Source organism: Numenius arquata, chromosome 9, assembly GCF_964106895.1.
Source record: "Numenius arquata chromosome 9, bNumArq3.hap1.1, whole genome shotgun sequence".
NCBI lineage: Eukaryota > Metazoa > Chordata > Aves > Charadriiformes > Scolopacidae > Numenius > Numenius arquata.
The window spans coordinates 44,325,964-44,352,574 of NC_133584.1; the positions used below are offsets into that span (position 1 = coordinate 44,325,964).

A 26,611-nucleotide genomic window follows, 5' to 3' on the forward strand; every position below is an offset into this window, starting at 1 on the left:
CAACCATCCATAAATATCTGAGGAGAAAGCAAGATTATCTTCTCTTATGGTAAAAAAAAAAAAAAAAAAAAAGAGAGAAAAGCTGGTCAATTTAGATGAGTAAAGACAAGCGGCTTCTCAAGCTCATCTCCTCATCTTCAGGCTGCAGTACGAACTCCTGTACTAGACAACCTGCAATGGAGCTTTTCACAGTAACTGGTTGTGCGTATGGGGGGAGGCTTTGCACTTCCCCCCCACCCCTCTCCTTGGCCTTTGTCAGTTTTTTCCCTGCATATCCCAGTGGAGCGAAGGTGCCCAGGGGCCGAGCTGCAGCGAGATGCTCCGTGCCTCCTTCCCTGACCCCGCGGCCTCCGCAAGGTGACCCCCCCGACCCCGTGTCCTGTCGTGTCACCCCGCTGCCGCTCGGCCAAGGGCACAGGCCGCCTTTTGCCAAACCCACCCCACGGCTCCTGTCCACAGCTCCAGCTCGGCGTTTTCCCTGGTGTGCCTTACGGAAGAAAGCCGGTCCTTGCTCCATACACAAACCAACAACAGGAAAGCAGCTGTTTTTGCTAAACAGTGCTTACAAAACAGCCGCGACCCTCACCGTTTCCTCACGTTTCCCTTCTTCCCTTCCTGCCCTCCTCTGTAAAACCAATACCTCCCCCCCCCCCCTTGTTTCTCTCCGGCCCCTGGATGCCCTGCTGGGCCGGGGGGCGTCACACTGAGGCAACCCTAGATGCGATTCCTTAAAAAAAAAATATTAAAATACGGGGAAACCATAAAGAATATTTTACAAAAATAAAATACGGGGGAACCATAACAAAAATATATTAAAATATATATTAAAATATGGGGAAACTCGCAGCACAGCACGCCCAAGGGGGCCGCCGCCGCCGGCAGCCGGGCCGGGATCACTCCCGGCGCTTCCAGGCGGGAAACCCCCGCGCCCGCCGGGCCGGGAGGAGCCTCCCGCCGCCGCCAGGGGGCGCCGCTGCGCGGGGCGGCCGCTTCAAAGCGGGCGGCGGCGGCGCGGCGGTTAATGGCGCCCGCCCTCACCGCACCCTCTTCCTCCTCCTCCTACGCCTCCGCCGGGGAAAAGCCCGGGAGCAGCTCCCGCCGCGCACACTCCGGCTCCGCGGCTGAGGGCGCCGCGGGGGGTGGAGACCATGCCTGAGGCGGCGGTGCCCTGTCGCGGCTCCGCGGGATAGCGCGGGGCGCCGCGCACCTTCCGCGGGCCGCCCCGCGCCGGCCGAGGCTGGAGCGGCAGGGTAAGGCGTCCCGGGGGAGGCGGGAGTACCCCCGCCGGGGATGGGCAGGGAGCGTCCCCGCTCCCCGGCGGGGCGGCGGGAGGCGGCGCCGGGCACCCGCATCCCCTTATGTAAAGGGCTCTGCCCGCCCTTTTGGGGCGCACATGGCCGTCGGCGGGCTGCGGGCCTCCTCCGCGGGGTGCCGTAAGGGCAGAACCAGCCTTATTCCCGCTGCCCCGGCACCCAGCGCCACCCGCTGCGGTGGGCGCCCCTTGGCCGGTGGGGGGGTGTTTGGGGAGCGGGGGGTGGCTCGGCTGCGTGAGGAGGGTACGGCCGGGCGCGGGGCGGTGCGGCTGTTGTCGGGCACGTAACGACAGCGGTTCCTTGGACCCGCGTGTTCTCCGGTCTGTGATCTCCATAGGTGAGCTGAAGCTGCTGGGAACACTCCGGTGTGCGGCAGCCGCGCTTCGAGGGGGTAAAAAATAATGAATAAAGGAGCGTGCGGGTTGACATCCACCGCTAATGCCCTCGGATAGAAGTGAGGTGTGGGGTTTGGGGAGAAATTGGCTTCTTTGGGTTACAAGGGTGGGAAAAGTAGGAGTAGGACTCTTTTTTTTCATGCCTGTATTTCTTTTCTTCCCTCACTGCGCTTAAGAGATGCTACCGTTGACTTTTTTGAGGTATTGGAAGAAGCCATATGTATGATTATGAGGTTGCCTCCTGCCCCCTGATCCCCAATGTCTTTTTAAATCAAGGGTATCTCACTCCTGAAAAACCGGGCCCTGTATTAGTCTGTTTTTATTGTTGCTAAAGAACTGGAACTGTCAGTGTCAGTGGGGCAGACTGGTGGAAGAAGATACAAGCTGTTTGCTGTTTGAATTCCCACTGTATTCTTGGAAATACTGTAATTTCTGCCCTGGAACATATTATTCCCTGTTCTACAACAAGCCCGAGTGATGATTTATAAATAGATCCGTTTGTTTATATCGTTCCCGTGTAGCCAAACAACTGTTTACATTGTGAAATGGATTGCTTCATTTCACATCAGCTTATCAGGGCTGCCCCAGGGGTGGCCACAGCTGAAGTTACAGTGTTCTTGGGCAGAGTGCTACTGGAGGGATGACATCAGGAGTTCAGAGTTAAACTCCTGGTTGCTGGCCTTTCTGTTTGCTCGTGTGTGCTTCTCTTCTAGAGGCGAGGTGTAGTAAAGGGGCTGGGGGAGCGGGGAGAAGGGTGTGTGTGGGATGTGGTGTGCTGAGGGGCAGATCTGTGCCTTTAAAGGAACTGCTCTGTTTATACTTAAGATGGGACTTTACAGCGCGGGAGAATCTGAGTGACTATCCCCTGGTAATGTTAGGACATCGGTCAAGGTAACCTGACTTGAAGTTTGTTAAATACCAGACAGAAGCAAGATCCAGTGAGGAAAAAATTAGGGGCAGGGGAGAGGGGGGGAAGCATTGCTTTTGCTCAGGTGCTACTTGAAAAATACAGGGCTTTTTTTCATGATGAAGTTTTATTCCTTTATCCCTCCTTTCCCTGGCCATCATGTTTCATTATCCTCTTGTGCAATCTGTATATTGTTCATGAGGGGGAGAAACCATCTGTGATTGAAATACGAGTACAGTGACGGATGTTTCGATCGGGTATAACTACGTTGAATGAGACATCCTTTAGGTCAAACAAAGAGTTGATTTCCACCTCGCCCCCTCCCCACCCCTGCTGGCTTTCTAAATTGCCCTGATTCCTATTCTGGGAGCTGCTAGATCAAATCATGTGTTTATCATCTACAAACAGTTATTGTAGATTTTTTGCCCTTGAAGCACAGTGTAGCATTGTGAGTTATCTTCACTTACACTCTGGGTTTTTTCCATATTTCACTGTTTTAAGGCACTAACTTTTTTTGGGGGAAAAAAAGACTATGTATTTGTTTAACTGCTTTTGTTTCTAACATTTTTTTCTAGTACTACATTCCAAGTCTTTGTCATATTTTCTGTGGTGGTGTTTTTATTTTTTTCTATAACTTCTGACAACTTTCCTTTCAGTTAAGCCAAAGGACAAGGCTGCTGTCTTAACCGTGAGTTTTGGCTGCAGTGCCGTACTGGGGGTATGAATGGCTTCAGTGTATCTGCTGTATTTACAAGAATGCTCTCATAGGCTGGCAGAAAACTGTTGTTTGCCCTCCCAGTGCTGATGCAGGGAAAAAGAACAACTCTGATGATCCCGCAGCTTGATCTGTGCACGTAGACCCTTTCTCTCCGAGAGACCTGAATGTAGCAGGGGAGTCGGTGCCTGTTATTTCTCACAGTGTTTCCTGTGGAGTTGCATTAATAGTTAGGCAGTTGAGTTAATAGTTTATGGTCTGATTAGGAGATGTATTTTTTAACTGCATTCCTTTTTGTGTCTTGAGTTACAAAAAAGGAAAATTACAAAAAACAATTACAAACCAACCCACCACTCGGTTTGAATGGTTTAGCAATTCTGTTGTGTCTAACTTAAGCTGTGGTCAGCTGTTCTTTTTATAAGACAGGACCCTTTTCTATTCTGCTTTGCAGAAAGCAGCTCATAATGTTCATCCTTCTCTCTCCTTTTGAAGGAGATCAGACAAAAAGATCATAATGGTAACTTCTATTTTTCACTTCTGATGGCTGGGAGGAGCTGTTGAAAATGCACTTGCTCCTCTGGCTGGATGCGGCAAAGCAATGGGGATGATTTTTCTATTTCATAATCAGATCAGAAATGCTTACAGCTTTTCTGCATATGCTGTCAGTGAATACTGGAGCTGGCAGTGCTAGTACAAAGCGGATTTTCAAATAGCTTGATTGTTTGCTGATGGTGCCATTTGTGGTGGTGACACCATAAGTGTCCTTCCTCAAAAAGGCTGAGGAAAATGAGGAACAGAGAGTGAACCAATGTGTCTGGTAGATTTAATTACTGTGAGGAAAAAAAATCTCATCAGATGGTTCTAGTCTTGGCAAGACAATATTATTTCCTTTTTATAGCATCATTTCCATCTTTTTATTCAAAGAGTAGCAAGTGAGTGGTAGGTTGTTGCATTGAAATACTTTGTTGTTATCCTCCAGGTACCACTACGATAGATTAATGTAACTGCATCCTGTTTGTGTTGAATGGAAAGGACTTATGGTTGAAGAAATGGACTAAAACTTACTTAATGTAAGCTTTTTCTGCTGTATAATATCCAAAGGATCATCTGAAATGAAGATGGGTCTTGCAGTTTGTCTGGAAAATAACAGATTCTGATTTAGCAGGTTCAGGCATAATTTTTTTCACTATATACAAGTGCTCAACTTTGTTTGTATTGATCACACCTTTGCTTGTGAGTAGCGATGTTCCAGACTTTTGGAGTCTTTAGGTTTACTCTTGATTTCACTTGGAATTTTTACTGACTGTTCTGTGTCTGGAGTATTTGGTTTATTTCCTGTTACCATAAAACTCCACTATGAACTTGAGCAATCTGTGAAAGCTATCACTGTGGTTCCTGGAGATGGTCAGCTAACCTGCCTTCATCCCAGCTCCGGCCTCTAGTAAGTAGGTCATCAGCAGCGTAAGAATTGGATAATACCTGACAACTGTTGTATACATCCAGCCCTTGTGGAGGAGACTTATATTTAGCTAGTGAGGAATATGAAGATGAATTTAGGAAAATATATTAACGCAACAATCCATTATTGGCCCACCATAATCCGTTATGTGATCATCTTCCTATGCTAATTATTTCTGCTGTTGCTGTTTACCAGATGGTCTGCTTCATGTTTTATTGCTGGTGAAGATCCATAGTGGGAACCATGTGTGGATTTCTTCATCTAACAGACATTAATCTCCTCTTACATGTAGTTATGTTTGTCTATACATATATATATATATAATATGTTATATTTTATATATATAATGTTGTATCTATATATCTAGAATCTAGTCTTGGATTTCTTTAAACAATGTCTGTTAAGGGCCAGACCTGGCAGAATTGTCCAAAGCGATTGCGTACTGTCCCACCCACACTGACTTTACTGAAGTTAATATGACTTCTGGTGACTTTCTCATCACATTGCCCTTGAGGTAAATCCATTCTAGATTTGGGCATGCTGATAATGAAGCTTTCATTTTCTCGAGCATTGCAGACCCAAAGTAGCTGCCTCTTGTTGCAGGTAGTTGGTATTCACAGACTGTGTCAGACCTATACAGCCTGTTCGTGGTGGGGCAGCAGAAGTGGTGAAGAAACCAGGTTATCACTGATCATAGAATCACAGAATGGTTTGGGTTGGAAGGGACCTTCAAAGATCATCTAGTCTAACCCCCCTGCCATGGGTAAGGACATCTTTCACTAGATCAGGTTGCTCAAAACTCTATCCAACCTGGCCTTGAACACCTCAGGTAATAGGCCATCTATGACTTCTCTGGGCAACCTGTTGCAGTGCCTCACCACCTTCACAGTAAAGAATTTCTTCCTAAGGTGTAATCTAAATTTCCCCTCTTTCACTTTAAAACCGTTACCCCTTGTCCTGTTGCTACATGCCCTTGTAAAAAGACCCTCCCCAGCTTTCTTGTAGGCCCCCTTTAGGTACTGGAAGTCCTTTATAAAGTCTCCCCGGAGCCTTTTCTTCTTCAGGCTGCTCAACCCCACCCAACTCTCTCAGCCTGTCTTCATAGGAGAGGTGCTCCAGCCTTCTGATCATCTTCGTGGCCTCCAACAGGTCCATGTCCTTCTGATGTTGGAGGCCCCAGAGCTGGATGCAGTACTCCAGGTGGCGTCTTGCCAGAGCAGAGTAGAGGGGCAGCATCACCTCCCTTAACCTGCTGGCTGTGCTGTTTTTGATGCAGCCCAGGATGCAGTTGGCTTTCTGGCCTGCCAGCACGCATTGCCAGCTCATGTTGAGCTTCTCAACCAACACCCCCAAATCTTTCTTTTCAGGGCTGCTCTCAATCCATTCTCCACCCAACCTGTGTTCGCGGGTGTTTCATTGAAAGCTTCCAGTGATGAAGAACCTGTAGTTATTTATCTTTTTCTGGTATTTATAAGGATCTTTCTGGCAGATCAGTCTTTCTGTTATTGCTGTAGATGAGCGTGCTAGATGACTGCTGAAGCTATGCATGCAGCATGATCTACATGGTAGTTCAGGATGGTGGATCTGCTGTGGCCCTGAGCGCGCAGTCCAGCCAGATGCTCTTGCTTGAAGGACTTGTGAGAAATGCCCAGTTGCTGCCAGGTACTCTGGGCTGTTACATGACATCAGGACCCCCCCCTGGAGGAATTCACACTCCATTTTCAGGGTGGGCTGCCTGCCTACAGTGACCAGGCAGGATAGCTCTAGTGGTGTGGGTGTGCAGAGCCCTCTCCCTGCCCAAATGCCTCCTCCCTGGGGTGACAGGAGGGGTCATGCCATATTTCTTAAGGCAATTGTATTTTTTTTGGCCTGATGCTTTAGACAATGTTGATGTCCTCTTAAGAGGAAAATGAGTGTTACTTAACTCTGATTTTCCTTCTGTTGCTTCTGAAGGAAACAGTTTTCCCTTCATCTCTGTATACCCGCATTAGGAAATACATCCATCCAGATGGAATGAGAGTGATGTTCTGTGCACTGGAGGCATAAGCCTGACCACACAAGTCAGTCTTGTAACAGCTACTGCAAATTCAAGACCAGACTATCTACAGTCAGCGTATAGGTATTTTTAGCCTGGTTTTCTGAGAAAATAGAGATTATGTGCAATTATCTGTGAATGTCTGTCTTTTGCTCTTGCTTTTAATAGCTTTTAAACCTTTTGACCGATTTTTGTTGCATTTGTGAGAGGGGCAGAAGTTTATCTCCAATAAACCTACAAGTTTTCTGGCCGGAGGCAGCCTAGGCAGATGGAAAGATGCCTGCTGAAGGAGAGATTGCAGTCTGAACTCTTCCTACCACTTTGACACACTTTCCTAGGAAACTGGATTTTACTGGCTCAGTTGCTTGCAAATCAACTTGTATTGTGCTCCTATTTTTTTGACCTTATCTCAAATTAGACTGTTACTTCCTCTTTGGATATTTCTGTAACAATTTTGAATGTGGAGGAAGAGCAAGTGTTCAGTCTTTATCCCCAGATAGCTTTATAATACTGCAGAAAGTGCATGATGAGGAAGAAAAGGCTTTCTGGGTTTTTTTAAACATTTTATTATAATACTGTTATTCATATATTATAATAATGTGCTGCTTATGTGAATTCCCTTCTGTTAAAAATAATTATTTCGACTCTCTTCTTTCTTTTACTAATTTTGGCTTGTAATAGTGATTCTTTAGAGACCCAGAAACTTTCAGGATTCTTGTGGTTGTCTTTTATAAAGATTGTTCCTTGAATGGAGCATGTTACTTGATGGGACACAAACTGAAGCAATTCAGTCTTACATCCACATCTTTCTTCTCTCTTTGTTTTGCATAAACATAGCCTGTGTGACTCTTTCAATTAGCTGATCATTTTGCAGGCTGATACCCGTTGAATACATCTTAAGGTCTTCTGTTTGTTTCTTCATGCTGATCTGATTAATGTTGTACCCTCATCTTCCTTCATGTATAATGTATTTCTTGTCATGCATTTGGAGCCAGAGGAGAAGACACCTACACCTACTTTCTTTAGATTAATTATGCATTACTTTTACCTTTGATGTGTACTGTTATTTCTTACCTTTGTAGAAAAAGTGCTGACCAAATGTACATCTTGAGGATGCGCGTTAGATTTGTGGAGAGGCAGTCTACATTTAAATTTTTTTTAAAACCCACAACTTTAAAGCTTTCCAGTCTTTTTTTTTTTTTTTTTTTTTCCTGATGCTCTTTGTACTTCTGGTATTTGTTAACATCTTAGATTTTGAAAGGTTTGCAGATGACATTTCTCTCTAACTTAAATTACTAGGTTATGCTTATGTCAGTCTTTGTTTCCTAGTTGTGTGTGTAGCTTTCCAGCAAAGATGAAGTGATGACATCCACTGGGCTTCCCTAGCTGCAGCTGGAAAGCTGGGAGAGGTAGGATAACCAAGGTCACCGCTGCAGGATGTGTGTGCCAGCTCGGATGAGCTGTTGGTGCTCGTTACATCTTGAGGTTTGGTCTCGGCTGATACCCAGGACCAGACTTGCCAACTGTGCATGCAGGAAGGCTGCAAGTGTGCTGCCTGGGAGGATGCAGGAGATGGATCAAGGTGACACTGTGGCAACTTTGCATGGAGCAGACATGTCAGGAGTCTGCTGGGTTCTGGCTTGTTCCTAAGACCAAACTGGGGTCATACAGCCTCTGTGCCTCAGGTAAGCTGCAGGTAAAATAGACCAGGCAACTCTTCCTATTAATCACTGAGAGGTGAAATCTGTAAGAGCTGTTAAGCACAGTGTGGTGGTGAACTTTGTAGTTGCTACACATGTTGACACCGACCACTTCCTAAGGGTGCGGTGTCCATTATCTCATCTGCAGCTCTGATGGTAAACAGTTAAAAGCCTGTGAGTTCATGGCTTTTCATCCATTCGTACTCACCTGCAGGGTGCAAGCTTATCTCGGGGCTCCAAGCTAGTTTGTTTTTCTTTATCTTGTGACATGACAGTCCCTGGCCTTGGGCAATGTTATGCTAGGAGCATTTGTGCTGCGCGAGGCTTGCACTACACGGTGCTGCTGACCCTGGCACTTGTCCATGCTGTTGTTGGCTCTGGTGCGTCTGTCTGGCTGTGCCCTGTACTTTGGATCCGTGTGGCTTCCAGGGAGCCGTTCTCCACAGTGTGAGTTCATCCTTCTCTCCTCTGCAGTTTCTCACCTCTGCTGCTCGCCTGAGCAAATGCCACCAGGGCTTGGCTCCCATTGAGTCACTGCCATCACTGGGCATCAGCCCTGGTGGTGGTCAGAATATGTAGCCACTCATACTTGTCTTCTTTCTTCCATGATGTGATGTCTCACCGGAGCAGCAGCGTCAGCCACGTACTTTGCATGGATTTGTCTGGAAATCTATTCTCAAATATTTTAGCAGTGACTGTTATTGAGGGTAAAATGTATAGTTCTTGCTTGTTTTGCTGTCCCCTTTGCATCTATGGAAAGGCATTAGTTGGGTCATAACCCACTTCTCTCTCATCTTTTCTTCCAGGTTGATGTAGCCTTTGAAAAAATCTCACTTCAGAGGGAGCAGCAATGTAGTTCTAGCTTCAGATCACGTTAGATATTTAGCTTAAAATCAAGTTATGACAAATCCTTAGACGACTCATAAATCCAAGGAGCGTGATAGTCTTTTGAGCAAACTGTCAGTTAGCACTAAATATTTTCACCAGTCACTTCACATTTCCATTAGCTCCTTAAAACAGCTGAAGCTCACAGATTTGAATGAAATATAATGCTGTGTTTTCTGCCTTTCAGTTAAGACTACTGCTATGAAGCTTTATTATAGTTACAGGTAAACGTGTTTTCAGGGGCTGCTCTTTCTTGGGAAGATCACTGTTTTGTTTTTCTCTTACCTGAAAGCTCTGCATGGGTTTTGGGGGGTTTCTTTAGTTTGATTTTTCTTCTCTTCTTCTCTTCCGTGATTCTACTTTACTGGGCTCCAGACCGACACAGGCCCAATCCCTGTTACTTTCATTAATGGGATTTGTTGATTTTTGGATGGGATGATTCAACATAGCTGCCAATATAGGGAAGAGTCAAACCGTCATGTCCCCTCATTGTACTAATAATAGTGATGTACTGTGTTTTTTCTGGCAGGCAACGCTGCTGCTCATGGCAGCTTCAGGAGGGATTCTTGGAAGGGCAGCAGGGTCATTCAGGAGCTCTGCTTTTTCCTCTCACCTTGGTATCTTTTCTCATACAGCTTCATTTCTTACCCCTTGAGGCTGAAACGGTCTTTTCATTGTGTGTTTGTCACTGTGGTGTCAACTAATTCTGATCTTGAACTGTGGAAGAAAGGTGAAAATGATGCTATTTTGGGGAAAAAAAAAAAAAGCTCCTAAAGCAACCAACAAAAGTTTTTTGTTACCCTGGACACAATGTTACTAAAATTACATGGTGGAGAGTGCCAGGGTAAAAGAATATGTGGATGTGCGCATCAGGATGTCCTATCAAAGTCACCTCAACTAACATGAAAACCGACTTGTCTTTTCAATACCAAGGAAGCTTTCATACGATTCCCTTAACAAGGGTCGTATGGGAATTGTCCAGCCCTACTGGTTATGGAGGTTTTCAAGAATTCACAGAATTCTGGAGTTTGATATGAAACAGGAAATTCTTGTTTTCCTCATCCACCCAAAAAAACCCCAACAACAAAAAATCCAACCCCACAAAACTGTACAGTTAAAGAAACTTAAGGGAAGTGGGCTTAAATGAAAGACAGTAGAAATCTGTCAGATTACAGCAAGGTTGGATCTTTTCTAGTTCAAAGATTTCTCGTTTTTGTTTCTTTAATGTTTGCCAATCATGCTAAAAAGTTGTTAATCTTGGAGGGAGGAGGAGGAGGGAGAGGTCTGAAACAACCCTAGAAAATAACCTTTAAGTAAAGTACAACTTAACTACTTCAGAAACAGCAGCCCTGTCTTTTGCCTGTGTAACTGCCTGCATTACTGCAAGGCCTGCGTAAAAATGCTAGGAAGTCGAAATGGCACATTCCTTCACATCGCAGGCTGCTCATCAGCCCTCTGGGAAGGGAAGAGGAAAACCAGCACCTACAGGGTAAGGCTGTGGAGTCGGTGTTTGCCTGATGGAAGAGAGCAGCTTAAGGGTCATACTGAGAACTACCTGAAGCTAAAAGTGAATGCCCCACCTCTACACAGGTATTGGGATGACAGTAGGTATCTGTGCACTTTAAAGTTGCTGAAAGGCTGCAGGAAGTTAGTGTCTGACCATCAGCAAGTGGGTCTTCCAAGAAACCTGTGGGAAATGGTCTTTATAGAAGCTGTAGGTGTTTCTTGTTAGCCCAAGTCTTTTGTGTCTGCTTTCCAAATGTTCCAGTGCTCAAGTGGGAGAAAATCCAGAGGCTCTTCAATAAGATTCCTCCCAGACATTTGTCAAAGCTTTGATTATTTCAATTCAGTGAAGATATGCAGAACTGTAGTACTTAAAAATAGTAAAAGCTGTAACATGACAGTAAGGAACCTGGGTCTTCTAAATTATTTCTATCTGGAATGGACCTCTTACCTTGAATGTAGACATCAGGTATAGGCACATCATGTTTTGATGCGTTTATAAAAGCTAAAGAGAACTTTGTGCTAACTGTATCTTCTGTGATTGTACCATTATATGCTTTGGGAGTTTAAGTGCCAAACTGACTTTCTCTTCAGTTGAGGTGACTCCTGCCATTGAAAAATAATATATACCTGCAGTGATGAGAAGTCTGCAGGGATCCGAAGAGATTCCCTGATTTGCCTGAGAAACTTTTTTTCTAAATATACTGTTCCTGTATTGCTCTAAAACAGTTACTTTTCATAATAATAATACAAAAAACCTCCTCCAGCTTCATATTTTCCTTCCTACTCAGCAGCCATTCAGTACACAGAAACAAGGAAATGAGGATATTTTGAAATAGGGATACTTTACATAAATTATTTCCAAAAATACTTACTGTTCTTGAATGTTGACATTTCCTATGGATGTTAACAGTTAAGTAATGTAATGGAACTGCCAAAGAAAACAAGAGATGAGTTCCTCAGAAAAGAATAATGTAAATATAGTAGTTTTTCTCTCAGCGCAGCATGCTTTGGCAGATGCCATCTATTTTGTGGAAATACCACGTATGCAAAGCATGCAAACGCAAAGAAGAGAGTGACTTCAGGGCAATCTGTCTCAAAACGAACAAAAGCATTGGGCATCTGGTGATACATCTTAAAAGTGTTTGAAGTCTTAACTGTAAAAACCTGGTGTGTCTGTAAATGAGTGAGTAGCACTGTAGGACAGGCAAGATGTGAGTTCTTTCAGAGCCTTCTTGGAGGATGGTCTGGTGTTAGCCATGAAGGCAGCCAAGCTGAATGGGGGCCTTTGGCTGCCGTGGTGGTATGAATTACAGCACTGCATGCTGTGCCATAAGTGAGTAGCAGTGTACACAGAGAAGGGGCTGTGTACGGAGCTGTATTTTGCTTTCTGATGATTCTTACTCGGATCATTTCCATCTTTTTTTTAGGCATTCTCTCTGTGTTCTCCTGCGTGTGTACGGGGGTGTTGGTTGGCTTCATTTTGAGGCTGCATGGGAAATATGAGGCAGAAAACAGGAGATAAACTTCATATCTGATTCCATTTTCTATCAAAGGACCATAGTCCTCTCGGCTGATATAGCGCCTTTGGTAAATGTGCTCCTACAGCACAAGATACAGGGGAAGAGCACTGACAGTCACTGTACAGCTCTGATCCAACAGGCATAGGGAGAGTACCCCCACAAAATTCCAGGGATACAGGAGGTGTCTGCTTTGGGATAATGCAGTTATATCAATTTCTTTTTGCCTTTGTTTTGGCTATGTAGCTCACTGCCAGTCAGCAGTGATCAAACCATTGCCAAGTCTGTCCATCTGGTTGTAGGCTGCACAAAATGCAGCTGTACCTCTGGTAGCCTCTCTACCTTTGTGGCATGTTGGACAGGCGTTTTGTGGCCTGAAAGGAGTTGCCCCATGTGTTTCTCTTTACCCAGTCAGTCTCTTGTGTGGTCAAGTTTCAAGGGAGAATAGAACGTAGGTGCTTCAGGACTGTAAGAACATGAATCTAGGGCATTTACAATGAAAATTTCCTTCATTTAAAGAATTAAAAAAAAAAAAAAAAAAAGGAACTCAAAACCCAAAAAACTTCCCATTTTTTCAGTCAAATTCTATGTGTGTCTCAAAGTACCTGAGATGAGCAGCAACTTCTCATGTCCCTTTGTGACTGACTATCAAAATGAGGTCAGGTTAAATCTGTGTGGAATTCTAGGTCAGGCTGAACCTGCCCTTAGACTCCTGTTTAATTTCTCTCTAGTACTTCAAGTGAACAGTAGCTTTAAAAAATATTTGCAGATGGATAAATTAAAAAAATAGATTTACATTCTCATATGTGTCTGAGGGATGGATAGAAATTTTCCGAAATTCAGATTTTTTTTACACACTTAGCACTTCCATCTAAATCATAGTCAAATTATTTTAATATTTCTCCTTAAGAAACTAGACTAGCAAGCCATGTGGAAGCATTTTTTCCTACACAATATTAAGACTGTTCAAAGTGGTGTGATACGCCTACATCTCCTTTTATATAGGAGTCCATACAACATTTCATCAACTTTACTGCATTTGAAGATCATCTGGAAGGATTACAAAACCTTATCCAGTAAGATAAATATGAAATGCTGATTTCATTATGTTAACAGTAGGTTTTGATTTTTTTTTTTCTTTTGTTCTTCACTGGAGGGAAAAATAAATATAGGGAAGACATTTTCCATTCCAACTTTTTAATGAGCAGGTGTGTGTGTGGAGGGAGCCGTCTTCTCGTGAAGGCTTAATTGTGTGTGCTTTTCTATTGCACATATTATAGTAAACCTGGTAGTTAAATCCAAGTTAAGACCACCTCTTCTTACAAATGTAAAATGACAAGGCGTCTTTTGGAAGTGCATCCAGGAGTTAGAGTAGTAATAGCTGTCAAGTTCAAAGCAAAGCTAGTAATTAAATCTTCTGGCCTACCATGTTAGAAATACAATATATTTCCCTGTTTTCAGCACACAGTATCTCCTGTATTAATATGAATGTGTCTATTAAAATACCTTTTATCACTATGCTTTGAGCTTTTCTGTCTTCATGAAATCATGTAGCTGCTTTCTGTAATAAGCCTTTAAACAGCTTCCCTCATCTGATCTGATAAAAAGCATCTTCTTCTTATGATCCAGCCAGAGGAATAACTGTTCATCTCTGGTAACCTCCTGAATAACGCTTGCCAAGGAAAAATGATGTGGCATATGTAAACCCAAGGGAAGGAGGGGAAGGATTGTGGTGGGTGGGTGGGTAGCTTCAGGCTCTGCTCTGGGGAGTCCATGGGAATTTTACCTCCTGGCATGAATGACCGCGGAGTTGTCATGCAAAGGTCATATGCGCTTATCTCTTCGCTGAGTGATACACTTAAATTCTGCTGAAGTGTTTCAAGACGAAACTTTGTGTAAGCTCCCTGGCACAGGGATCACAGGACTTGGGTTTGGTTGTGGTATGCAAACGCCTTGCACAGCAGAATTTCCCTTTGACGACTGCGTTGTGTCCCTGGCTTCTGGGGGAGTCATCCCTGCTGAGGGATCTCATCTTTCACTCTGCGGTTCTTCCCTCTTTCTGTAGAGGTGACAGCCTAGGACTGTATGAAATGCAGTCTCCTGACAAGGCTAAGGAGACTGGTGAGGACATCGCGTTTAGCATAATCACTTGCTGTCACCACCATAAGTAAAGGTGAGAATCCAAAGCTGAAGTTCCCTCTTGTGCCTATAACCTGTCAAACTTTATCCTCTTTCCTCTGTGTCCTTAAGCTTTCATCCTTGGACCCTGTGGCTGCTGGGCTGTGAGCTGCATCATCAGCTCTGACAGGATGAGGTGGAGGGAGATGAGTTTCACGGCCATTTGTGCCTCCTAGCTACTCTTGGCTGACACAAAAAACAGATGAACCATGGGCTGTCACAGCAATACAGAGCAGATCCCACAGCCTTTCTTTCTGCATCTGTCACTGGTCCTGTGCTGAGCCTGACACAGGTTTCCTAATTCTGCCTGTCAGCTTGTGGCTCAGTACAATAGAGGTTTTCTGTTGGGAAAACCATTACAGCACGTCAGCAAAAGCATGCCGGGTGAATGGAGCAGCAGCTGACTGCAAAATATAAACAAGTAGATGTCTGTCAGAAATAAACTAGGAATCGAGAGGCTCCAGAAGGACTAAGCCTAGACCAGGCACCATTTAACAGTTTCATTTGTAAGACAGAAGCTTAAAAAAAAACCAAACAAACAAACAACAAAAAGCTGATTATGCCGTTTGTCAGTCTGTCATTCCCAGATTTTAATGATAAGTACGTGGTCACAAAGAATGATTTCTTTCTTTTTGATGAGTAAAACCAAAGGTGTGGCTGAATGCAGTCAGATTACTTAGTGACAAGTTTTCTGGACATCCATGGCATGAGACACTGCTTCCTGGGAAGCAGCAACTCTGTAAAGGTATTAGGGATCAGGCTTGATCCAAGAACTTTACGTTACCAGTGCACTGTTGCAGGGAGAAGAGAGAGGGCTAACTTAATCCTTGGCAGATGGGATTTATAAAAGAAACATTTTTTTCTCTTTGCATGGCGTTAATGACAGCAATACTCAAGTTCTGTATCTGGTCCTAGTTTTCACATCTTTAAAAGGTCTTTTGAAAACCTGCAGGAGGTATAGAAAAAGAACCACAAGAATTATTAGTACTGAAAAAATTCACTGTAGTGATTAAGTGGAAAGGGTGGGGTGTGAGCAGCTTTTTTTTTGTGTATTTGTCTTATTTGTAATTGTTGTATCCCTGTCTAGATAATTTTAGGACAGACTTTGTCTTATCCAAAAAGAAATGTCTAAAATAGGTTGGATGGATTGATCTGTCAGGTCCATCTCCGTGAGACAGATTGCTTTGTTGGTGATGGAGAACAGTGTCACTAGCTGATCAGAAGTAGGCAGCTGGCTCTTAAACACTGGTGTAAAAAATGATCAAGAGAAAAGAGGCAGAGAAGGTTATTAAAATTATGGAGAAGGAGTTTTTGGGGTTTTTTTTAACGTTAATTAAGTACCAAAAAAGGGCAAGGGACTTTGCTTGTGTCCCTTCAGAAATATTTCCGAAAGTCAAATTTTGTTGGTCGAAGCCCAAGAAAAGGAGGAAGATCTTGAGTGCCTGGATGAGCTTTTGAGTTGTCTGACAAGACCATAAGGAAAAGACTGCACTTTATGTATATTATGCATGTTCTTTCTACAGGATTTAAATGTACAGGTTCGTGTTGAATATCATGATCAGCCTGCAGGCTGGGTAGCTGGCAGGATGCTGGCTAATCAAGGAAGAGCCTCTTGGGAAAACCTTGTGTGGGAGGGGAGGTAAGAGGTTTGTCTGGCTCTGTGTAGGGCTTAATCTAGTAGCTGGATATCTCCAAGGAAATGTCAAGAGAGGAGCATTTAAATTTCCAGTATGGATAAGGAGAAAGAGGCCTGGAGTAGGAGGTAAATCTGTGAGGTCCCTCTGTAGAGTCGGTAACTGAATTTTTGTGGGAATCTCTTCAGATTGCCTAGGAGCAAATGGGATGAGGGACAATTGCCACTAATAAAAAGGGAATTGTTTCCTCAGGATCTCTCCTGCCTTTGAAAGACAGAGGTGGGAGAGAGGACCGCAGGAAAGCAGGGCTGGTGGAGCGGTTAGTGAAGTGCTGAGTGAGGTGCTGGCAAGGGCAAGATTTTTAAGAGGAAGAAAGAAGTCATCCCAAGTTGGATGAAGCTGATGCAATGACTGAGAGCGCTGGCCAGGACAAATTTTGGAATTAAGGAATAAGGGCTGACAGAAGAGCTGGAAAACATCTGTGGCAGAGCTGTAGGAAAGGAGTTTGCAGGCAATTTAAACCCTAGCTATGCCCCAACGGTATGAGAAGAGACTGAGCATCTTAGCTGCCTTGACAAGAAAGTGTCTTGTACTAACTTGCTTTCACTTTTCCTTTTTTATTTTTTTGTTTTCCTCCTCCCATGTAGAGAGTGAGAGGCATAACTAGAGCCACTGGCTGAAGTTCTAAATGGAAATAAGGTGAATGGCTGCAGCTCTTCAACCAGTAAATTACCCTTCCCACCATTAGAGAAAGTGGTGGATCTCTTGAGGCGTCCAGCCCAAGGCAGGTGATGTGCCCGATAGTATTTTTTAGCCTCGTACAAGTTACTTGTCTTGCTTTCGGGCTGCTTGGGAACTGGGTAATAATTTGTGGTGTTCAGGTTAACAAGCCAATGGGTCTGATGGTCCTTCTGACTCTGAGCTCCAGGAAGCCTTTCTCTTACATTACAAGCAGATATACAGTAATGAAAATAGATTTTGTTTGTCACTTTTTTCCCCTCCTGAAATGTCAATGGAATGTGGGAAGAGGGCAATAACGCTATTTTGTCAGATTTCTAAATTTTCAAGGAGGATTTGTGGCAAAGAAGCAAGTAGGAGGGGAAGGTTAAAGTGAGGAGGATGTGCAAGAAAGGGAGGAGGGAATGTCTTTTTGGTGACATAACTGTTGGTTGAATAACTGATCAGTAGCCGAAAATATTACAGTGCGCATATATCTGAGCTTGTTCAAGGAAAGGTTGCCTGAGCTGTCAGGCCATTCCTTTATCTACTGTTTGTTTTGGTTTTTTTTCTAGAAGTACAGCAGATATTTTTTTCCATATCACATCTCTCTCTAAATGGAAATCAGAGAGTGGAGGATGAGAAATTAATTTAATTTGCAGAAACTAAATGCTCATTTTTAGAAAGGTTAATGCACACCTTGATAATTACAAGTATTTTGAAATAGCATGTTATTTAAAGCTGAAGATGAATAAGGAAGAACAGTGTCTTGCGTGTTTGGCTATAAGTTAATTCCAAAGCTGTCATCTTTCTTTGTTTTTTTTATTATATTTGAATAAAAGACAGGTTTTATGCCAAAATTCTACTTTAGCCAGTTTGAGGATACAGGTTTTCTGCATATTCACTGGAAGGAAATTGAGCTCAGAAATTCTCAGAAATAATACTGCTGGATAAATCTGAAAATGGGAAATAGCTTGAAGTGAAAGTAGGACTACTGCCAACTGCTGTGTTCTGAATTCCTCCTCTTCCCTGGCATCTCATCACATTAAAATGCTCTGCCTACAGACTAATTTTGCTCAAAGTAGTGGCCTTTGCATGTGGTTCTGTATGTATGTTTTCCTGGTACAGTTTCTAGAAATGTTTTTCTAAGTGTGTGGAAAGTTGTTGTAGTTGACTGTTGATTTTGTACGTAGGAAGTCCCTGAACCTAGTTGCTGGATACAATTTGTGATTCTTCAGAGTTTTCCTGAAGTTCTGGGTCATGGGGCCTGCAGCTATGTAAGATGATAGTAAAATGTTCTTTTTTTCCCTTCAGGCTTGGAAATCCGTTGCGTGAAAAAAATGTAAAATAAATCTCTTGTGTGATGGGATTAATCTTCCCAAGTTGATAAGTACAAACTGAGCCAGTAAGTGCAGAGAGTAGAAAGGGTTAAGAGGTGAATTTTCTCTTTCTGTACTAAGACCACTTATGCCACCACACAATTTTAAAAGCTCATTGACAGAACGGAGCTGTTAGTTCCGGTTTTATACAGTCAATCTAAATAAAGTCTGACCCTTATTTTTTGTTTTTCAGGCTTGTCTAGCACTACCTTGAGCCAAATTCCTAGACTGGCTGGTGCTTTCTCATGGGATCCCTGTGACTGACAAAGGAGAGATTGTTGTGGTAGGCGTTTGCATTGACTGTCTTGACAACACTTGGCCTGGGCACAGACAGATGCAGTTTCCAATGCAGCCGCTCTTTCCTAGGACTCTATTGCCAAGAGGAGCTGGGGGGAAAAAAAAAAAAAATTATGCCTGTGGGATGGGTTTTATGGTCTTTGGAGCTGCTGTTGTGTTCCCCCATGAAAATCAAAACCACATAGCCCAAACTGCTACAGAGGAGGGAATTTGTCGAAGTTTGCTTTCAGTTATGGAGCTCTAGAATGAAAAGGCTTGGTTCACTTACCAATTAAATGTAGGAAAACAAAATCTGCATTCTAGTTAACTTCCTAGCAAAGTCCAAGGTGCAGAGAGAAAGACTTGTTTTGGTGCAGTTCAGTAACTGTCTTTGGAGCATGTTTTACGGTACTACCTAAAATGGGTTCACTAGGTTTTTATTTTTATATCTCTATATAACATCTAGAGATATATAGATACCTATTTTATTTATATATGTATTATATAAAATATGTATTATATAAAACACTTGTGTGTTACATACACGTGTATATATAATACCTTTCTTTATATCTCTAACAGATTGTTTTGCTTTCATATATGGTTCTTGATTTCATAGTTTAATGTCCCACAATACTACATTTTCAATTTCAAATAGCAGTAAATCCATACTCCAAATAAGTAAATGAGATAATAAAAAAGAAGTTGTTTCCTGAGATGGCTACAGATCTATATGTACACCATAGAAAATTGTTGATATATTTGATAAATGCATTTCCAGTCAATCAAAAAAAAAAAGTAGCACATATTTATCTTCTTGTCTTCTAAAAGGTAGTAAAAAATGTGTTTAAATAATTAAAGTATATCCATTTTTCTGTTTGCGGTTTGGAAAAGATCATCCTGTAAATATCACTAGAGCTGGAAGTGCTGCATTTTGCTTACTCTAATATGTGGGTAGATGTGAAAGTAATGACACTTTTAGATTCTTCATTTGCCTGAGCTTGTGACTTGCTGTAGGTAGCTTTCCATTTTCCCAAGCAATGCCACTTTTGCATGCATGCATCTGCTAGAAATAGTATTCAAAAGTCATATACTTAACAGACTGGCAGATTTTAATTTTTTTTTTCTCCTTTCCTTTAAAACTCCTGTTCTTGACTTACTTCTCAAAGTGTAATGATATTCTTGCTCGACTCTTTCTGATCACGGGAAAAAAACTGTTGTAAATAAAACGTAATCATGCCCTTGTTGGCCTGAATGTCGGTATTGAGATTTTAACACAACAAGCTGTATGTTCAGCTTCAGTAACATGTCTTAGTGCAAAGATGTACTGTTTAGTTGTAAAGCTTGTTGAAATACGTTTCATCTGAGACTTTTTTCTGCTCACTTCTTCAGTACTAAGTGAAAAAGATCTTTTTCATCACATCTGTTTTACTGGGAGAAAAACAAAATGGGGGGAAAAGGAAAAGAGATTAAAATTAATTTAAAAACAAAATGTCTGATACTGTTTTCAGTACCTCTTGCTTAAAAAACAACTTGAGGTTCAAAAATCAATTCTATGGTTTCATGGCTTTTTATTTTAACCAGCAGATCTAGAACTTAAATACAGCGAAGTGGAATGGATTTCTTGGATCTTTGTTTGGACTGTAGATGATACAATTCCTTTCATAAACTTTGATCTTACAAGTAATCAGTATTTCTGTTCTCCTTACTTCTTTTCGAAAGCTGTAAAAGAAACATATCCTGTATCTCTGACACTTAAACTTTGAGTTTCTGTAAGAAACGTATAATGGAAGTTTATACCTGTCTGTCCTTGTTGTCAATGTTGTCTTTGTAGCTTAAACAATTTCTCTCCCATTATGTGATGTACATTACCCTGTATCATATACGTGCAGGGAGTCACCATTATCTCTTCTTGAGCTCCATGTGTGAAGCTAATTAAGCCGTGGTCCGTTAGCCCCCTTCCCTGAGCCCCATGCCTTCAGGCACAGCGCTCTCCCTCTGCACCCACTCCACACTGTTCTTACAAAAAGTGCAGTTTGTTCTCTCCTCCCTGTTTGTTTAGTTTTCTGCTGAGGTGTTTCTAAAGATCCTCAAGCCTCTCCAGGCACCATATCCCCTTTCCTGAAACACCAGTGTGTGCAAACTACTCTCAAGACCTGTGTCCAATCGCTTGGAAAAGCATGCGGAGCTGGTCTTCCTTTTTTCATCTTCAAGAATTAGAAGCCTCAGTGTAGTGTCACTGTTCTGCCAAATGTGGAACAACTGGGGACCTCTACGATCTTTTGTGGACTTCTGTGACCAATGTGAGAGCAGCTCTGACATATTGTGCACATACAATGTGCTGGAATGTGCTTTGAGGTTTTTTGAATCTTTCTGCTGCCTGCCAGCCAGGATTACTGAAACGGAGCATAACCTGGCAGGGGTCTGTATTGGAAAATATTTGTGGCATACAGATGATCATGAGGTATTTGTGTAAGGAAAAAGAACATACCATACATAGTTCAGGCTATTAACACAAAGCAGAGGAGTGCTGCCCTCTGATTTGCCTCGTCTAGTGGGCAAGAGCCCACCATCCTGGCAGTGGTGATAGTGAACACAGTGGCAGAACTTGCTAAGTAGCAGAACTTCCCTAAGCTTCTAGAGAAGTGCTTGTGTGTCTCGTCATCTTTAGAGATGCTTTTGTAGATGTAGTTTGCTCCTGCTCATTAGCAAGGAGAGAAGGGAGCAGATGGGGAAAGTCAAGAGTTTGCCAGTAAAAGGCAAAATTCTTCACTAATGATCTAGTGTTGGCTTGAAATTGTGAGGCTTTCTTATGGAGTTGTTTATTTCTGTCTCATTGTTTATAACCTTAAATAGTTATAATGTTTCATTTCACTGTGGAAGGAAGCAATCAAAATATTTTGGCTTTTCTGCAGATAAAGATAGTGTTTCTAAGTAGCTGTCTGTTACCCTAATGGCAGCTGAGACCTCTATGACTGAGTCAGTGTACCATGATTTAGTGACAAGTGTGCAATTGGGATGATCTAGCCGCAGTGACACATTCATAATTTATATTATTATTATGTCTTGTAGCAGTAGCCAAAGGCACAGTTTGGCTCAGTACAACATAGAAAACTTTGATAGCTAGAATGAAATTTAGTAAGGATGTAAATATGATCTGCCCATAGAAGTCAAGCAGTGTCTTTTCAGCCTATGACAAGAAGGAAGAACTACACTGCAGAGGTGACAAACTCATTCTGTGGTGCAAGCCACAAAGTAAAGTTTGTTTTTAATTATAGTTCATGAAACAGGATGTGAAATAAAACCTGTTTAGTCCACCAAAAATCTCCCCCAATAGCAAGTTCTTAAGTTGGGAAATGACGACTTTTAGTAAGCAAAATTTTTAAATTTTAGAGTCATCTGCATTCCTTTGTTTGCTTGGTTGTTTATATGTGCAGGTCTATGGCTTGTGCAGAGCAACATGGAGTGGTTTTAACCAGGCCAGGCTGCCTTGGTCTTCAAGGTTTTTAATTCTTCTGAATATATCACTATTACTATGGAAGAACTTAGTATCCTGTTGAAATCAGTAAGTGTAGGTTGCATTTCTGGGGGTTTATTTCAAATACTGGAGGCTTTTTCTCTTTCACTTTTGTTCCTTTTTATTGTTTGTTTTTTTAACCTAGCATTAGTTTCTACCAAGTTCAGATTGAGTAAGAAGTTTTGGGGTTGTACCATATGCCAAAACCTAAATGGGAGTTATTTCTCCCCTTCTTTTTCGTGCTGTAGAACTGAAATCTGGCTACAAATATTTACTTTTTGAACAGATTCTGTGTATATCTGGAACTGGCTTTCTGAATACTTCGTTCCAGTTCTGTGTAACTGTTCACTTTTCTGTTAAGAAAGGATTGCAAGAGTCAGTGGAGTTGGGGATAGTTAATTTTTTCCTCCTGTTCAGCGAGTGAGAAGGGAGTTGGGGACACTGACTATTGCAGATGCACAAAGCAACAGGGAAAAGCAGTAGGATTCCAGTATTTAAACGTGAGGAATGTACTGGCAATGTATGAAGTAGGGAAAGAGGCACAAGTCAAGACACTTGTCTGCTGTTGTGTATTTTGACCTTCTCGGAGAAGAGTTAGGCAACCACTGCATACCAGTCCTTGTAGCAATTGTCTGTCTTGTGCAAAAGTGTCTCGTTGCTGCATAACAAAGTCCGTTCCTAAGCTTTCACAAGCGGAACTTCCACTTTTTCTACTTCTTTTGCATGCAACTTACACTAATTTATTACAACAATCAGAAATTTTCTTGCCCCTCCCTAGATTCAGACGTTACACGGGGACCTCTAACCTTATCTGATCAGTCTTTCATTCTCCTGTTAGTATATTGATCCCATCTTCTGCCAAGTGAAACCAGTTCAAAAGCTCCTGCTGTGTTTGCTCTCATCTCAGTATTACTGAATCTTCCTCCCACCCCAATAGGTAGAAATTCAGCTCTTCCTTCTTTTCTCTTTAATCCTGGCTTGCATTCTTCAGTTTCACTTTCCTGTGAAACTTGCAGGTTGGCTTGAAACCATCCTGCAGTATAAGAACTGCCAGTGGGAAGTGATGCTGCCAAAAAACTCTGTATCTCAGGGACAGGACCCATCAGCTGCATCCCTTTCCTTTGCCACCACAGTAAAAGGCTGATTTACAGCGGGCGGTATTAATCAGTAGTCCTTTTATAGAATCATAGAATGGTTCGGGTTTTAATGTTTCTGTCATAACTTTGAGGTCCTGGTTGCTATTTCAGTAAAGACTAGAGTCTACAGCTGAGGAAGAAGCAAGTTGGTGGCTGGTCTGTCACGAGCACTAGCTGAGCTGTGCAAGCGAAGTAGTTTTCTCAGGGGCTGTGGAAGGAACTTCTCCAGGATCTTGGAGCCCTCTCAAACCTCACTGCTTGCTGTTCCAAGCACAACACCCACCTTTCAACCATGCTTTCTTTAACCAAAACACAAAGCCAGTCTCTCCAGAAGAAAACATTTTGTTTCGAGTATTAGTGGAGAAGGCAGGAGAGAGTACAAACTGTCTGTGACACAGGATAATTATATTGCCTTATGCACTGCATACCACTTTGCCTGCCTTTTTCCATCAGCTAAGTCTCCGACTGCTGCTGGCATTGCAGGAACCCAGGCCTTGTGGTTATTTCGGGTCGCTAGCAAGTATTGCTGCATCCTCCTCAACCCATCTCAGTTGATTCAAACTTACGGTGAGAAGTTAAGTGCACTTTGTCACTCAGTTATGAAGTGTTGTGTCCAAATGCAAGAGCCTATATTGTTCACCAGAGACTGGGGGAAGAGGGCTCTCTCTGCCCAGTAGCCTGAATTGTAGTTCTAGTGCCATTTTTTCTGTGACCATGGTTGACTCCTTTTACATTACTTTACATTTGGGTTTTTTCTCACTACTTTTTTTTTCTGTCACCTTCATCAGACATTTTTACAAATGGTTAGTTGCTTTTATTCATTTGCTAAAAACCACATAGAGGGCTCATGTGATTAGCTTCTGCTTTATGTTTTTAAATCTTGTATTTGGTTGTTTCCTGGTCTGTATGTCCTTCTGTCATTTTCCCTGTCTTCTGTAGACCTTCATTAGTGGAGTTTTTGTTGTTCTTTTAAAGTATGGATAGACTAGAAATTTGCCTGCAGTTAATCAGTTACCAAGTTGCTTTGTCAGTCATATTCTCAAACTTGGTGACTTTAGCTATTACACTTCAGAGTGTTAAAGTTTATGTAGCATTGCCTTGCCTTACAGCTGGTGCAGTAAGTCTGGTGCAAAAGCTTCCCTATTGTCCATTGAGAACAGTCTGGTATGGATGGAAGAAACCCTGAATTTCCCAGCTGTTTCTGTTGCATTGTGGGGTCTTCCTACATTGCTCCCCTCTGGCTTTTCCTGCCTAAATGAGATCTGAAGCCCACCAAGCACCTTTGCTCAAGTTGCGATGCTCTTGCTCCCTGTTCTGCTGACCTCTGTAAAGGAGGTGCACTGCTCTTGTGTCTCTAACTTTTAAACAAATGGCTTGTTCCAGCTCTTTTGAAGAAGCAGCAGCCAGCTACTGTGCTCCTCCCTCTTGTTTGTTTTTAAAGTAGTGCTGCTTTGCTCTTGAATCTATTTAATTGGTTTCCTGCTGGAAAGAAACTAGAGGGCTGCCTTTGCCAATTAACTAGGGCAACGTACAGTATTAGTAGACAATGTAGGTTAACCAAGGTTTTCAGAAAAGAAAAGTGGGATACCCTTGGTAATTAAATACTTTTTCTTTGGTGGAGTGTTGTTTTCATTAAATATGGAATAGGAATTCAAAGACATTCCGGGGTGCAGTTCCTTCCCTCTGAAGCCTTTCTTCCTGTATCGTTTTAATATTGACAAACTATTTAATCCTAAAAGCATGCAGAGGTCTTAACTCGTAGCCAAGCACCTATTGTCCTTTAACACAAAAAAACCTAGAGGATGATTTCAGGCTTGTGACACGGCTGACTCATATAATAGGCTATCTTTAGGAACATTAGTAGCCATATTTTAAATAAAATTTCTATTATTGGCCTCCTAGATTGCTAGGTGCAATAAAGTCAACCAAGAGAGAGCAATCAGATTGAGTTTTGTTACTAGGAATATCTAAAACAAACCGCAAAAGCTAATTTTAAGCAGTGGATTGCAATCCCTGTTGTTTAGTTTAGAACCTCTGGAACAATTCCTTTCCAAACATCTCTATTTTAAACTGGTATGTTAGACCTCCTGTGGCTGCTCTTTCGTGGTGTCCTTAACATAAAACACTGTGGGTGACCATTAAAGTTAATAGGAAAAAACAACAATTACAGAACTTAGTTCTAACAGTTCCTTTCTTTGTACAGTGGATTCCCTTTAAATAGGGGATGTGTCTGAAGAACTGGGCAGGAGGGGTGCGTGTGCGCGTGTGTGTGTGTACCATGTTACTTGGCTTGGACCGTAATGAACGACCTCATCTGTGATCTTCCCAGAAGCTGAAAAGAGGGCAGGCTTCTGTGGTTTGTGTCTTGTTTGGTTTGGGAAAGCACGAGTTGAACTTGGAAGGATTCCTACTATCTGAAATGTTCAACACATGGCCTCTGGAAAGTGTAGAATATCCTTGACTAACTTTTTTTTAATTCAACCTTTTTAATAATAACTTCCAGTGAAATTTTGTTTTACTAGAGTTTTTCTGCTTTGTTTTAATATTGAAATAATGCTGAACATTTGATGTGATTACTTCTGCTTTTTTAGGCTGCGTACAAAAGGGAGGAAGCTACAGGGGTCAGAACTGTTCAGACATACTTTTCAAAGATACTTCCTGACACCCAAGTGGGTCTAGAGAAAATGGCTGTCTGCTAAATTCAGCTACTCATCCGTTTTCTGAGGCAGAGAATTTAGTACCAAGGGTGTTAATATTTGTTTGTTTTATAACTTGGTATTGTTAACTTCTGAAACCTGTGGTCCATTGCAGTGTGTACTATGCAAACATAAAAGTAAAATCCTTTTTTTTTCACAGAAGAGTCTGCACTCTGAGGGTGATCCTGACCCTATTCTGGTGACCTGGTTTGAGATACAGCAGAACCAATTTTCTTTTCAGTAACTTTACTTTTCAGTTAAGTCTCTTCCAACTAACTACACTCTCTGAAATTAACAGCATGTTTTCCAGACAGTGTCTGCTTCCAGAGTGATAATGTCTGTTTAAAATTAATGGTATGCAGAGAGGCTCTTGCTTATACATACATAGCTATTACAACAGGGGTCAGCTTAGCTTTGTTGTATGCCCCGTTGGAGGGTCGGAAGCGGAAGGGCGTAGAGGGGGTCCTACCTTCTAGGAGGAGTGGACAGGACAGGTGACCCAAAACTGACCAACTGTCCGCTTTATATAAAGTGGCTTAGGGAATCTATTTTATATCTTGATCTTTAAGTATGTGTTACTACTTTGTTCTGTTTCTTTCTTTAAGGAAGTAAAATGACTTAATTCTGGTATTGTTAACTTCCTTTA

General features: G+C 42.4%; 1 protein-coding gene across 1 annotated transcript in view; it reads left to right on the forward strand.

The window, feature by feature from the left end:
- Window positions 1–998: 998 nt before the first annotated feature.
- RNF144A (ring finger protein 144A) overlaps window positions 999–26,611 on the forward strand; it is a 65,695-nt gene continuing 40,082 nt past the window's right edge. Inside the window, exons 1-2 of the mRNA XM_074153502.1 lie at window positions 999–1,250; window positions 18,534–18,623. The gene's annotated coding sequence lies outside the window, so the exon portion shown is untranslated. The remainder of the gene's footprint in view (window positions 1,251–18,533; window positions 18,624–26,611) is intronic.